This window comes from Rhopalosiphum padi, unplaced genomic scaffold, assembly GCF_020882245.1.
Source record: "Rhopalosiphum padi isolate XX-2018 unplaced genomic scaffold, ASM2088224v1 scaffold1, whole genome shotgun sequence".
Taxonomy (NCBI): domain Eukaryota; kingdom Metazoa; phylum Arthropoda; class Insecta; order Hemiptera; family Aphididae; genus Rhopalosiphum; species Rhopalosiphum padi.
This window is the reverse complement of record NW_026869996.1, coordinates 168,990-183,793: the sequence shown is the minus strand read 5'-3', so window position 1 is coordinate 183,793 and position 14,804 is coordinate 168,990. Positions and strand designations below refer to the sequence as shown.

The window sequence follows — 14,804 nt, the reverse complement described above, 5'->3', positions numbered from 1 at the left end:
TTTTTTTTTATGGTAAGGTAGCTACCTTTGCAAATTTTTAAAAATTTTATTTTTTAAAAAAAAAGTTTTATTTTGAAATAAAGACTAAATCTTAGTTAAGGTTATTTTTGTGTTTTTAAAAAAAGGTAAAATTTTGATTTAATTTTAATTTTTTTTTATGGTAAGGTAGCTACCTTTGCAAATTTTTAAAAATTTTATTTTTTAAAAAATTATTTATAAATAATATATTATTTTTATATTGAAAATATAATGTTTTATTTTAAACTAATAAATATTTAAAGATTAAACATTAATAATGCTTTAAAAGATAGTTAGCAGCTTCTTTTTTAAAAATCTTTTTAATTGGAATTTTTTTTTCAATATTATTATTAACAGTAATAAACCTCTATTTTGGTTTCAATTAAAAATAAGGATTAAAAAAATCTATTATTAAGTCGAAATTAATATGTAATTTATTACTTCTTATTTAAGATAAATTATAAAATAATTTTTAAAAGCAAATTAAATGTTATAAATTTTAACTATTATCCTTTAAATTTTTCAATTTAATGATCCAAATTTTCATTCATAAAAAATAGTAATAATTATAAATATAAAAAAAATAATAAACATTAAATTAAAGTAAATTATGTTTGAAATCTTAAAGTTTAAAATTATTGGTATAATAATTGAAATTTCGATATCAAAAATTAAAAAAATAATTGCAATTAAATAAAAATTTAATGAAAATGGGATTCGTGATTTATTAAATGGGTCAAAACCACATTCAAAGGGTGCTGACTTATTATAATTAAATTTTATTTTTATATTAATTATAATTATTAGTATAAAAAGAATTATTAAAATAATAAATATTACAATTATTGAAATTAAATTTAATATAATTATTTTATTTAAATTTTAAACTTTTTGATTGGAAATCAAATATACTAATTTATATTAATAAAATTAATTATTTCATCAATAAAAAGTTATATAAAGAAATAGTCAAATGATATCAATAAAATGTCAATATCAAGCTCCTAATTCAAATCTGATATGATGAATATGAGAAAAGTGAAGTTTAATTATTCGTATAAGATTGATAATTAAAAAAATTGTTCCGATAATTACATGTAAACCATGAAATCCTGTTGCTATATAAAAAGAAGAACCAAAAATTGAATCTGAGAATGTAAATGTAGCTTGTTTATATTCTAATATTTGAAGTATTAGAAAGTAGATACTTAAAATAATTGTTAAATTTATAAAAATGATAGTTTTTTTTTTAGAATTATTAAGTAAGTAAAGATGAGCTAAAGTAACAGTAAAACTTGATGTTAATAAAATAATTGTATTTAATAAAGGAATTAATAATGGATTGAAAAATATAATATTTTTTGGTGGTCAATTTAGTCCTAGTTCAATTGATGGTGCTAAAGAATTGTGTAGAAAATTTCAAAAAAAAGAAATAAATAAAAATATTTCAGAGATAATAAATAAGATTATTCTAAATTTGATTAAATTTATAATATAAAAATTATGATTACCTTGAAATGTTCTTTCTCGAATTACATCTCGTCATCATAAGATAGAAATACTAATAATTATTAGTAGATTAAATAATGATATTATATTTATTTTAAAATTTATAATTATAATATTAGAAATTATTAAATTAAATGTATTAAATGCTATTAAGATAGGTCATGGACTTAATCTTAAAATAAAATATGGTTGATTAATTTTTATCATTATTCACTAGAGTATAAAGATGAAAGAATTGAGAATACATAACTTTGAATTAAAGCTACGCATAATTCAAAAATTATTATAAATATTTGAATAAAAATAATAATAATTATAAGTGAATTAAAATTTAATAGAGTTATTAATAAATGTCCTGCAATTAAATTAGCTGTTAAACGAATAGAAAGAGATATTGGTCGAATAATAATTCTTATTGTTTCAATAATTGTTATTAATGGGGCTAGGTAAATTGGTGTATTTAAAGGAATCAAGTGTGCAATTATATTTTTAGTGTTTTTACAAGTTGACAAAATAATAAAAAATATTCAAAATGGAATAGCTAAAGTAACAGAAAATACTATATGACTTGATGATGAAAAAATATATGGGAATAAGCTAAAAAAATTATTAAGTAGAATAAATATAAAAAGTGAAATAAATAAAAATGCAGGAGATTTAGTTTTTTTTATTTTATAAAGTATTAGTATTTCATTGTTTAGTATATTAAATATTTTAAATAATAATCAGTTTATTCGATTTGGTAAGATTCATAAAAAGTTTGGTATAAATAAAATGATTAAAAGAGTTCTGATTCAATTTATTTCTAAATTAAAAATTGTTGTTGATGGGTCAAAAATATTAAATAAATTTGTTGTAATTTTTTATGTTATTTTTTTTAAAAAAATTAATTTTTAAGTTTTTAATAAAATTAAAATATAGTAAGTTTATGATTACATAAAATGTAGAAAAAAAAAATAAGAATAAAATTAATCAATTAATTGGTGCTATTTGAGGAATTAAGTGATATTAATAAATAATTTTAATTTGACAAATTAATGTTATGCTTTAACTAATCTCTTTCATTAGAAGTAATTGCTAATTTACTATATTTTGATTTAAGAGATCATTACTTTGCTTTTCAGTCATCTAATGAATTAAAAATTTTTAATTCAATAAATAAATTTATTTAAATTAATTGATTCAATTTGAATAGGTATAAATCTGTGATTAATACCACAAATTTCTGAGCATTGTCCAAAGTATATTCCTGGTCGATTTATAAAAAGATTAATTTGATTTATTCGTCCTGGGATTGCATCAATTTTAATAGCTAAACTTGGAATTGTTCATGAATGAATTACATCGTCTGACGAAATTAAGAGTCGAATATTAAATTTAAATGGGATAATAGTTTTATTATCTACTTCAATTAATCGAAAATTTTCTTTATTTAATTCATTTATTATATAAGATTCAAATTCAATATTTGAAAAATCTGAATATTCATATGATCAGAATCATTGATGACCAAAAATTTTAATTGTTAAAATTGGGCATTTAATTTCATCTATTAAGTATAGTAGGTGAAGTGAAGGTATAGCAATAAAAATTAAAATAATTGGTGGAGTTGTAGTTCAGATAAATTCAATTATTTGATTTTCAGAGATTTTAATATTAATAAATTTATTTTTTATAATAAAAATTATTATATAAGTAATTGTTGTTATAATTATAATAATAATGAAAATTGTATGATCGTGAAAAAAAATTAATTGTTCTATTAGTGGTGAATTACTATTTTGAAATCTTAGTTTTATTCAAGTTATAATTTCTAAAAAAAGATTATTCTTTATAAATGAATTTTAAGTTCATTGCATATAGTTTCTGCCATATTAGAAATTAATAATTAGAGGTAATTCTGAATATGAATGTTCTAAGGGTGGTAAATTATGAATTCATTCAATAGAATTTCTTAAATTTAATTTAAAAATAGTTGTTTTTTTTAAAAAAATTCTATTTCAAATACAATAAATTAAAATAATAATTCTAAATGTTGAAATTATTGAACCAATTGATGAAATTATATTTCATAGTAAAAAATTATTTGGGTAATCTGTGTATCGTCGAGGTATACCATTTAAACCTAAAAAATGTTGGGGGAAGAAAGTTATATTTACCCCAATAAATATTAAAATGAATTGAATTTTTAAAATAAAATTATTTATTGAAAATCCAGTGAAAATTGGGAATCAATGAATTAAACTAGCAATAATAGCAAATACAATTCCTATTGATAATACATAGTGGAAATGAGCTACTACATAGTAAGTATCGTGAAGAATGATATCAATAGATGAATTAGCAAGAATTACTCCTGTCAATCCTCCAATTGTGAATAAAAAAATAAAACCTAAAGATCAAATTGTGGAAGGTGAAAAATTAATTTTAGATCCATAAATAGTAGCTAATCATCTAAAAATTTTAATTCCTGTTGGAATTGCAATAATTATAGTTGCTGATGTAAAATATGCTCGTGTATCAACGTCTATTCCAATTGTAAATATATGATGTGCTCATACAATAAATCCTAATAATCCAATAGTTAGTATAGCATAGATTATACTAATATTACCGAATGTTTCGTTTTTATTACTTTCTTGACTAATAATATGTGAAATTAATCCAAATCCGGGTAAAATTAAAATATATACTTCTGGATGTCCAAAAAATCAGAATAAATGTTGATAAAGAATTGGATCTCCTCCTCCTGCAGGGTCAAAGAATGATGTATTTAAATTACGATCAGTAAGAAGTATAGTAATTGCACCAGCTAAAACAGGTAAGGATAAAATTAATAATATAGCTGTAATTAAAATTGATCAAGGGAATAATGGAATTTGATTTAATTTTATATTATTAGGTATTATATTTAAAATTGTACAAATAAAATTAATTGCTCCTAAAATTGATGAGATTCCTGCTAAATGTAGAGAAAAAATTGTTAAATCAACTGAAATATTATTATGAGCAATATTATTAGATAAAGGGGGATAAATTGTTCATCCTGTTCCTGTTCCGTTATTAATTATAAAACTACAAATTATTATTATTAATGAAGGAGGTAATAATCAAAATCTAATATTATTTAATCGTGGGAATGATATATCAGGGCATCCTATTATTATAGGAATTAATCAATTTCCAAAACCACCAATAACAATTGGTATAGTTATAAAAAAAATTATAATAAAAGCGTGAATTGTAACAATTACATTATATAATTGATTATTATTAATAATTGAATTAATTTGACTTAGTTCTAGTCGAATTAAGATTCTAAGGGATGAACCAATTATACCTGATCAAATACCAAATAAAAAATATAAAGTTCCAATATCTTTATGATTAGTTGAAAAGATTCATTTTATAGATAAAATGGCTGATAATAGGTTATAAATTGTAAATTTATATATAGATTTAAAAAATCTTTTTATCAATAACTTTATATTCAAATTCTATGATATTAAATTGCAAATTTAAAGGTATTAATTATTTTAATTAAGGTTTAAAAAAAAATATTTTTAATTTTGAAGATTAATAGTTTAATTTAACTTAAAACCTTAATAAATAAATAAATAACTAAAAAATAATCTAAAGAAGTTAATAAATATTAATAAGTTGTAATTATTTTTTTTTAATTGAAGATATCATTTATTGAATAAGTTAAAATTAAATAATATGAAATAAGTTATTTTAATATAAAAATATAAATTTAAAATTGTTAATATAATTAATATTATTATAATTAAATATAAATTATTATAAATTAAGTTTTTGATTAATATTCATTTTATTAAAAACCCAATTATAGGTGGTAATCCTATAATTGAAAAAATTAATATTATTAAATTTAGTTTAAAGAAAAAATTTAAATTAAAAAATTTTATTTGATTAATATAATTAATATTATAATTATTTAAAATTTTAATAATTAAAAAATTTAAAATTGAGTAAATTAAAAAATAATTGATTCATAATTTATTATTTATTAAAATTGCAAATAGTATTCATGTTGAATTATTGATTGAAGATATTGCTAAGATTTTACGTATAGAATTTTGATTTATTCCAAAAATTGAGTTTATTGAAATTAAAATAATTAAGAAAATTAAATTTTTATCAATATTTAGATATGAAATTAAAACAAATGGGGAAATTTTTTGTCAAGTTATTATTAATAGGCATGAAAATCAATTTAATCCTTCTATTATTGAAGGTAATCATAAGTGAAAAGGTATTAATCTTAATTTTATTAATAGTGGTAAAATAATTAAAATATTACTATTATTTATAAAAAAAAAATTTTTATTAATTAAGAAAATTAATAATAAAATTGAAGCAAAAGCTTGAATTAAGAAATATTTTATTGTAGCTTCAATAGAGTAAATTGATGATTTAAAATTTAAAATAGGAATAATTGAGAATAAGTTTAATTCTAACCCTATTCATATTGAAAGTCAATTAGATGCTGAAATTGATATTAAAGTTCTAAATATTAATATAATTAAAAATATTATTTTTGTTAAATTTAAATTTATCAGAAAAAAGAATATTATTCTATATTTGAAGTATGAATCCAAAAGCTTAATTTAGCTTATTTTTCTAATTTACTTATACTTAAGTGTTTATGCATATAAATTTTTGAAATTTATGGATTAGTTTAATTCTTAAAGTATAATAAAAGTATATATAATACATGATTTACTCTATCAAAGTAACCCTTTTTCAGGCATTTTATTTTTAAAATATTATTTAATAAAAAAATGTTTATTGGTTTATAAATGTATTAGAAAAAATATCAGAAAATTTTTTAAAAAAAAATATTTTAATGAGGCATGACGTTTCTATTTATCTGAAAAGGGGGGCTATGCCCCTCCAAAAAAAAAAAGAAGGAAGAAGAGTATATAGAGGATTTATAAATATGTATAGTAGTATACATATATAGACTTCATATGTATATAGTATATATATATAATATAAATATACATCTATATAGCTTATATATTTATATATATATATATATATATATATATAAATCCTTATATGATGTTAATAATCTATACATTTAATATATATATATATATATTAATATATAAATCCTTATATGAATATATATAGATATTTATTGTATATATATATATATAAGAGGTAAAGAAGAAAAGTATTAGTTATTTTATATTAATAATATTAATTTGATTAAAATAATTAATTTAAGTAATTATATTTAAAAACAGAAACTAATAAATTGTATTAAAATTTAGATTTAAAATTTAAATAGTATTATAATTAAAAAATATTAGAATTAAAGTTAAAATAATTAATTTAAGTAATTATATTTAAAAAACAGAAACTAATAAATTGTATTAAAATTTAGATTTAAAATTTAAATAGTATTATAATTAAAAAATATTAGAATTAAAGTTAAAATAATTCAGTTAATTATTTAAATTTTGATTTAATTTATTTATTTAAAATTTATAATATTATAAAACCGTATTATTTTAATTTTACTAATAATTATAATTTATTTTGTTATAAAATTTTATTTAATTAAAAAGATACATGAAATTTTTTGATTGTTAATAATTTCTTAAAGGATTTTAATTATTCTCAGTATTAAGTATTAAATATTAAAGAAATTTAGATTTAATTATTAATTTAAGTATAAACTAAATATGTGCCAGCAGTTGCGGTTAAACATAATATACAAATAAAATAGTTTGGTTATTAGTATTAAATATAATTTATAATTTAATTTTTTTTTAAAAAGTAAAATTTAATTAAATATTATTATTATAATTATTTTATTCTATTAAATTTTATTTAAAACTAGGATTAGATACCCTATTATAAAAATTTAAATTAATTTACTAAAAAATTAATAGTTATGTTCTTTAAATTTAAAAAATTTGGCGGTATTTTAGTCTTATTAGAGGAACCTGTTTATTAATTGATAATCCACGATTAATTTTACTTATTTAATTAATTCATATATCGCTGTCATGAATATATTAAAAAATTTATTTTCTTTATTTATTATTATAATTTATGTTAAGTCAAGATGTGGTTTATAAATAAGAATATAATGGGTTACATTAAATTTTATTTTTGGATTTTAAATGAAAATTAAAATGAAATTGGATTTAATAGTAAATTTATTTATTTTGTTAATATGAAGAAAGATCTAAAATATGTACATATTGCCCGTCATTCTTATTAAAAATAAGACAAGTCGTAACAAAGTAAATGTACTGGAAAGTGTATTTAGAAAGATTAAATAAATATCTAAATTTAAGTATATCATTTACAATGATAAGATGTTGTTAAACTTTATTTAAATTTATTTTATTAATATAATAATTTTTATTTGATTTTTTATAAAAATAATTTATTTATTTAAGGTTTTAGTATTTATTAAAAATTAATTTATAGATTTATAGTTTAATAGTATTGTGAAAGAAATAATTAAATTTATAAAAGAATTAATTTAGTACCTTTTGTATCAGGGTTGATTAAAATTTTTAATTTTTTTTTAAATTCTCAAAATTTATAGAGTTAATTTTATTATTAATTTATTGTGTTATAAATATTTATAAAATAATATTAGTTTTGAAATTTAATTCGTTATATTATATTTAGTTATTTAAGATTTAAATTTAATTTAAAATTTTAAAAGTTATTTTGATTTTGTTGATTAATATTTTAAATTTAAATTATTTTAGGGATAAGCTTGAAATTTTTATATAATAATTTATTTATTTTAATAATTTATAGGAATAGAAATTTTTATTTAAGTTTGTAAAAATTTATTATTTATTTATTTTTAATTTATTATAAATTATTTATTATTAATATTAAATTTTATTAATGAATATTTAATTAATAGTAATAATGATTAAATTAGTATAATTTACATTTATAAATTATGAATTCGGCAAAAATTATTTTCATCTGTTTAACAAAAACATTGTATTAAGTTTAATTTAATATAGGATCTGCTCAATGATTTATTAAATAGCTGCAGTATTTTGACTGTGCAAAGGTAGCATAATAATTAGTCTTTTAATTGAGGACTTGTATGAAAGATTTGATGAGAAATAAACTTTATTATTTATATAATTAAAATTTTATTTTTAAGTAAAAAAGCTTAAATTATTTAAAGGGACGATAAGACCCTATAAAACTTTATAAATTTTAATTTTAATTTTTTTGGTTTTATAAATATTTTATTTTTATAATTTATTTTATTGGGGTGATAAAAAAAATTAATAAACTTTTTTTAAAATTTAACATTATTTAATGAATTTTTGAATTAAAATTTTTAATTAAAGGAAAAAGTTACTTTAGGGATAACAGCGTAATTAATTTTTTAAGTCCAAATTTAAAAATTAGTTTGCGACCTCGATGTTGAATTAAGATTAATCTTAGGTGCAAAATTTTAAGTATTAGGTCTGTTCGACCTTTAAATTCTTACATGATTTGAGTTCAAACCGGTGTAAGCCAGGTTGGTTTCTATCTTTTAAAAATTAATTTGTTTTAGTACGAAAGGATTAAATAATTAAATTAAATTTTTATTAAATGAATAAAAATAATTTAACTATTTTGGCAGATAATTGTGTTAAATTTAGAATTTAATTATATAATTTTTATTATAGATAGTAATTTTTATATTTGTTATAATTATTAATTTTTTGATTTTATTTTTAATAGTTTTTATAAGAGTTGCTTTTTTTACTTTATTAGAGCGTAAAGTTTTAGGTTATATTCAATTACGTAAAGGTCCGAATAAGTTTTTGATTAAAGGTATTTTTCAACCTATAGGTGATGGGTTAAAATTATTTTTTAAAGAAGTTAATTATCCGAGTAATATAAATTTTTTTATTTTTATAATTTCTCCTTTATTGGGTTTATTAATTTCAATTTTTTTTTGATTTATTTATCCTTATATTGGTATGAACTATATTATAGGATTTGGTTTAATTTATATATTTTGTTGTTCAAGTTTAATAGTTTATATTTTTTTAATAATTAGATGATCTTCGAATTCTAATTATTCAGTTTTAGGTATAATTCGGTTTATTTCTCAAATGATTTCATATGAAGTTAGAATAATAATTATTATTATAAATTTAATATTTTTAATTAATAGTTTTAATTTAAATGATTTTTATATCTATCAAATTAATTTAAAATTTTTTTTTTTTCTTTTTTTTTTGTTTATTTTATTATTAATTAGATTTTTAGCTGAAATAAATCGTTCTCCTTTTGATTTTTCTGAGGGTGAATCAGAATTAGTTTCTGGATTTAATATTGAATTTAGAAGTTTATCTTTTATTTTTATTTTTATATCTGAATATATAAGAATTATATTTATAGGGATACTATTATGTGAAATGTTTTTTGGTTTGATAATAAATAAATTTTATTTAAATATTTTTATTTTGATTTTTATATTTATAGTTATTTGATTACGTGGGTTTTTACCACGATTTCGTTATGATAAATTAATATATTTAGTTTGGAAATTAATTTTACCTTTGTCTTTATTTTTATTTGTCTTTAATTTTTCTATTAAATTATTTAACTTATATCATTAATTTAAGTATTAAGTTAATAGAATTAAATTCTATTTTTTATTTTCAAAATAAATATTTTAAATAAATTAATTAACTAAATTAATAATTTATCTCATAACTTTATGATATAAAAGTTAATGAAAAAGTAAGAAAAATAAATTGTTGTAAAAATTTGCCCTGTTGTAATAAATGGGTATTCAACTGGTTGTATCCCAATTCAGGTTAAAATAAAAAATGTTATAATAAATATTCAGAATAAAAATTTATTTAATGGGTAAAATTTATTTCTTAAAAAATTTTTATTGTTTAATATAGGTAAGATTAATAAAATTAAAATTGAAAGTATTAAAGCAATAACCCCTCCTAATTTATTAGGGATTGCTCGTAAAATTGAATAAGAAAATAAAAAATATCATTCTGGTTGAATGTGATTTGGTGTAATTATTGAATTTGCTATAATAAAATTATTGTGATCATTTAGTAGGTATGGAAAAATTAAAGCTAAAATAAAAAATATTCATATAAATATGATTAATCCAATTAAATCTTTAATTAGAAAATATGGAGAAAAAGTAATTTTATCAAAATTTCTATTAATTCCTAGTGGATTATTAGAACCTGTTAAATGAAGAAAGAATAAGTGAATAAAAGTAAATAAAATAATAATAAATGGTAAAATAAAATGGATTGAGAAAAATCGTGTTAATGTAGCATTATTAATTGAGAATCCCCCTCAAATTCAAATAACAATTGAATTTCCTAAATAAGGAATTGCTGATAATAAATTTGTGATTACTGTTGCCCCCCAAAATGATATTTGTCCTCATGGTAATACATAACCTACAAATGCTGTTATTATTGTTAATAATAATAAAATTACTCCAATAATTCATGTTATTTTAAAGTTGAAAGAATTTATATAGATACCTCGTCTAATATGAATATAAATTATAATAAAAAATATAGAAGCCCCATTTGCATGGAAAGATCGGATTAATCATCCAAAGTTAATATTTCGATTTATATTAATAATTCTTTGAAAAGCTAAATTAATATCTGTTTTATAATGGAAGGCTAAAAATAATCCTGTTAAAATTTGATTAATTAAACAAATTATTAATAAAGATCCAAAATTTCATATAAAACTAATTCTAGCTGGTGTAGGTAAATTTAATATTGGGGATAAAGTTTTTAGTATATTTTTTTTCATTAATTATTTTTTTGTCGAATTGGTCCTTTATTAATTTTTAGTATTCAAATAATTAAAATTAATATAAAAAAAAGGATTAAGATAATTAAATAAATTATTAAATTATTTGGTATTATGAATATATTTAATAAATTAAAATTATCTTCAAATATAAATTTATTTTCATAATTGAAATTTTCAAGATTGAGATTTAATTTTAAATAAAAGATTAACATTAAAATTAATGTTAATTTATAAATTATAATTTTATAATTTTTATTAATATTTAATTCATTAAAAGCAATTCTTGAAATATATAAAAAAATAATTATTAATCCTCCAATGTATAAGATAAATACTATAAATGAAATTCATGCTGTTTTAGTAATTATATTAATTATTAATGTTAAAGTTATAGTTTGAATTAAAATGATTAAGTTTGATCTAATTGGTGATTTTATTATAGTTAATAAAATTGCTATGGTTAAATTAGTTAATAAAATAAATTTTAAAATTCAGTATATATTTTAATTAAAATATTAATTTTGGAGATTAATGATAATATGTATATATTTATACTGATTTATTTTAAATAATTTTATAATTTTGATTTACAATATCAATGTTTTTTTTAAACTATTAAAATGATAAATTTATTTATTTTAGTATTAATATTTATATTATTTTCTGGAGTTTTATTTTATATTTTTAATTTTAATCATTTATTAATAATACTTTTAGGATTAGAATATTTATTATTAATTTTATCTTTATTATTTTTATTAAATTTAATAATATTTATTAAACAATATGTTTTATTATTAATTTTTTTTATTTTTTGTATTAGTGAAAGAGTTTTAGGTTTAACAATTTTGATTTTAATAGTTCGTATATATGGTAATGATTACTTAAAGTCATTAATAATTTTACAATGTTAATAATTTTAATATTAATTTTATTTAGTATGATTTTTTTTAGTCTTAATTTTAAAAGATGATGATTAGCCCAGAATTTTTTTTTTTTTTTTTTTTTTTTTTATATATTTCAAGATACCTATGTTTAATTATTTTTTAAATGTTAGTTATTTATTTGGTATAGATATATTTTCTTATTTGATATTTATATTAGGTGTTTGAATTATTAGATTAGTTTATATTTCTAGATTTAGTCTTAAGAATAATTATTTAAAGTATTTTAATTTTTTAATATTTATTTTTATTATTATTTTTTATTTTTGTTTTTTTAGAAATAATTTTATTTTATTTTATATTTTTTATGAAATTAATTTAATTCCTGTTATTATTTTAATTTATGGTTGAGGTTATCAATATGAGCGTTTTAAGGCTGGTTTTTATTTATTTATTTATATAATTTTTTTTTCTTTACCTTTTTTTTCTTGTTTATTGAGTTTAAATAATTTTAATTTTATATTTATATATTATTATGATTACTTATATAATTTAAATTTTTATTATTATTTATTTTTAATAATAATTTTTTTAGTTAAGATACCTTTATTTATATTTCATATTTGACTTCCAAAGGCTCATGTTGAGGCTCCTATTAGTGGTTCAATAATTTTAGCTGGGATTATATTAAAATTAGGTGGTTTTGGTATTTATCATGTTTTAATATTAGTTTTTAAAGTTAACTTAAAATTTAATTATTTATTTATTTCTTTATGTTTATTAGGTATATTGGTTTTAAGATTAGTTTGTTTTTTTCAGAGAGACTTAAAAATTTTGATTGCTTATTCTTCTGTTGTTCATATAGCTTTAGTAATTATTGGGTTTTTAACTTTAAATAATTGTGGTTATTTTGGTTCATTAATTTTAATATTTGGCCATGGTTTATGTTCTTCTGGTTTATTTTGTTTAAGAAATATTTGTTATTTACGTTTTAAAAGTCGAAGTTTATTTTTAAATAAGGGTTTAATTAATATTTATCCTGTTTTATCATTTTGGTGATTTTTATTATGTTCTTCAAATATATCTTTTCCCCCATCTTTAAATTTATTTGGTGAATTATTTTTATTAATTAGTTTAATAATTTGATTAGATTATTTTTATATATTATATTTTTTAATTATAATTTTAATATTTTTATATAGTTTATATTTATATTTATATACTCAATATGGTAAATTATTTTTTAATATAAATTATTTAGTTTATATTAATTTAAGAGAATATATATTATTATTTATGCATTGAGTTCCATTAAATTTAATTTTTTTAATTATAGAATTATTTTGTTATTTAAATAGTTTATTTAAAATATTAATTTGTGGAATTAAAGATTATATTTTTATATTTAAATAATTAAATTTAATTTTTTTTTTTTTTTTTTTTTTTTTTTATTTTATTTTATTTGTAGTTTTTTTTATTATAGGTTTATTAATGATTTATTTTGATAAATTTTATTTTATTGAATATATATTTTTTTTTTTTAATTCTTGTATAGTTTTATATGTTATTTTAATAGATTGAATATCTTTAATATTTATTTCTTTTGTTTTTTTAATTTCTTCTATAATTTTATTATATAGTATAGAATATATAAATTATGATTTTAATAAGAGTCGATTTTTAATATTAATAAATTTTTTTATTATATTTATATTTTTTTTGGTTATTAGTCCTAATTTGATTAGAATTTTATTAGGTTGGGATGGTTTAGGGATGGTTTCTTTTTGTTTAGTTGTTTTTTATCAAAATAAAAAATCTTATAGTTCAGGTTTAGTAACAGTTATTTTAAATCGTTTAGGTGATTTATTTATTATTATATCTATAATTTGAATATTAAATTTTGGTTCTTGAAATTTTATTTTAATTGATTATTATGTTAATTTAAATTATTTATTTTTTATTATATTGATAATTATAATAGCTTCTTTAACTAAGAGAGCTCAGATTCCTTTTTCTTCTTGACTTCCTTTAGCTATAGCAGCCCCTACTCCTGTTTCTTCATTAGTTCATTCTTCTACTTTAGTTACTGCTGGTATTTACTTAATAATTCGTTTTAATGAAATTTTTTTAAATTTTTCTTTTTTAAATTATTTAATAGTAATTTCTTGTTTGACAATATTAATAGCTGGTTTGAATGCAATTTTTGAATTTGATTTAAAGAAAATTATTGCTTTTTCTACTTTAAGACAAATAAGATTTATATTTATAATTTTATGTTTAGGTAAAATTGATATATGTTTTTTTTATTTATTAATACATGCTTTATTTAAATCTATAATATTTTTAAGAGCTGGGATTTTAATTTTAAATATAAATAATAATCAAGATATTCGTAAAATGGGTGGTTTAATTGATTATTTACCTTTTTGTGGTTTAATTTTTATATTTACTTTAATGTCTTTATGTGGTTTTCCTTTTTTTTGTAGTTTTTATTCAAAGGATTTAATTTTTGAATATTTTTTAATAATAAATTTAAATTTTTTTTTTTTTTTTTTTTTTTTA

At 16.8% G+C, this 14,804-nt stretch overlaps 2 pseudogenes across 1 annotated transcript; both read right to left on the bottom strand.

The window, feature by feature from the left end:
* Window positions 1–2,661: 2,661 nt before the first annotated feature.
* On the bottom strand, window positions 2,662–3,344 carry LOC132931317 (cytochrome c oxidase subunit 2-like; annotated as a pseudogene).
* Window positions 3,345–10,240: 6,896 nt separating this feature from the next.
* Window positions 10,241–11,820, bottom strand: LOC132931295 (cytochrome b-like; annotated as a pseudogene). Its single transcript, XR_009662438.1, has one exon. The product of XR_009662438.1 is annotated as a cytochrome b-like (transcript).
* Between the last annotated feature and the right edge of the window lie 2,984 nt (window positions 11,821–14,804).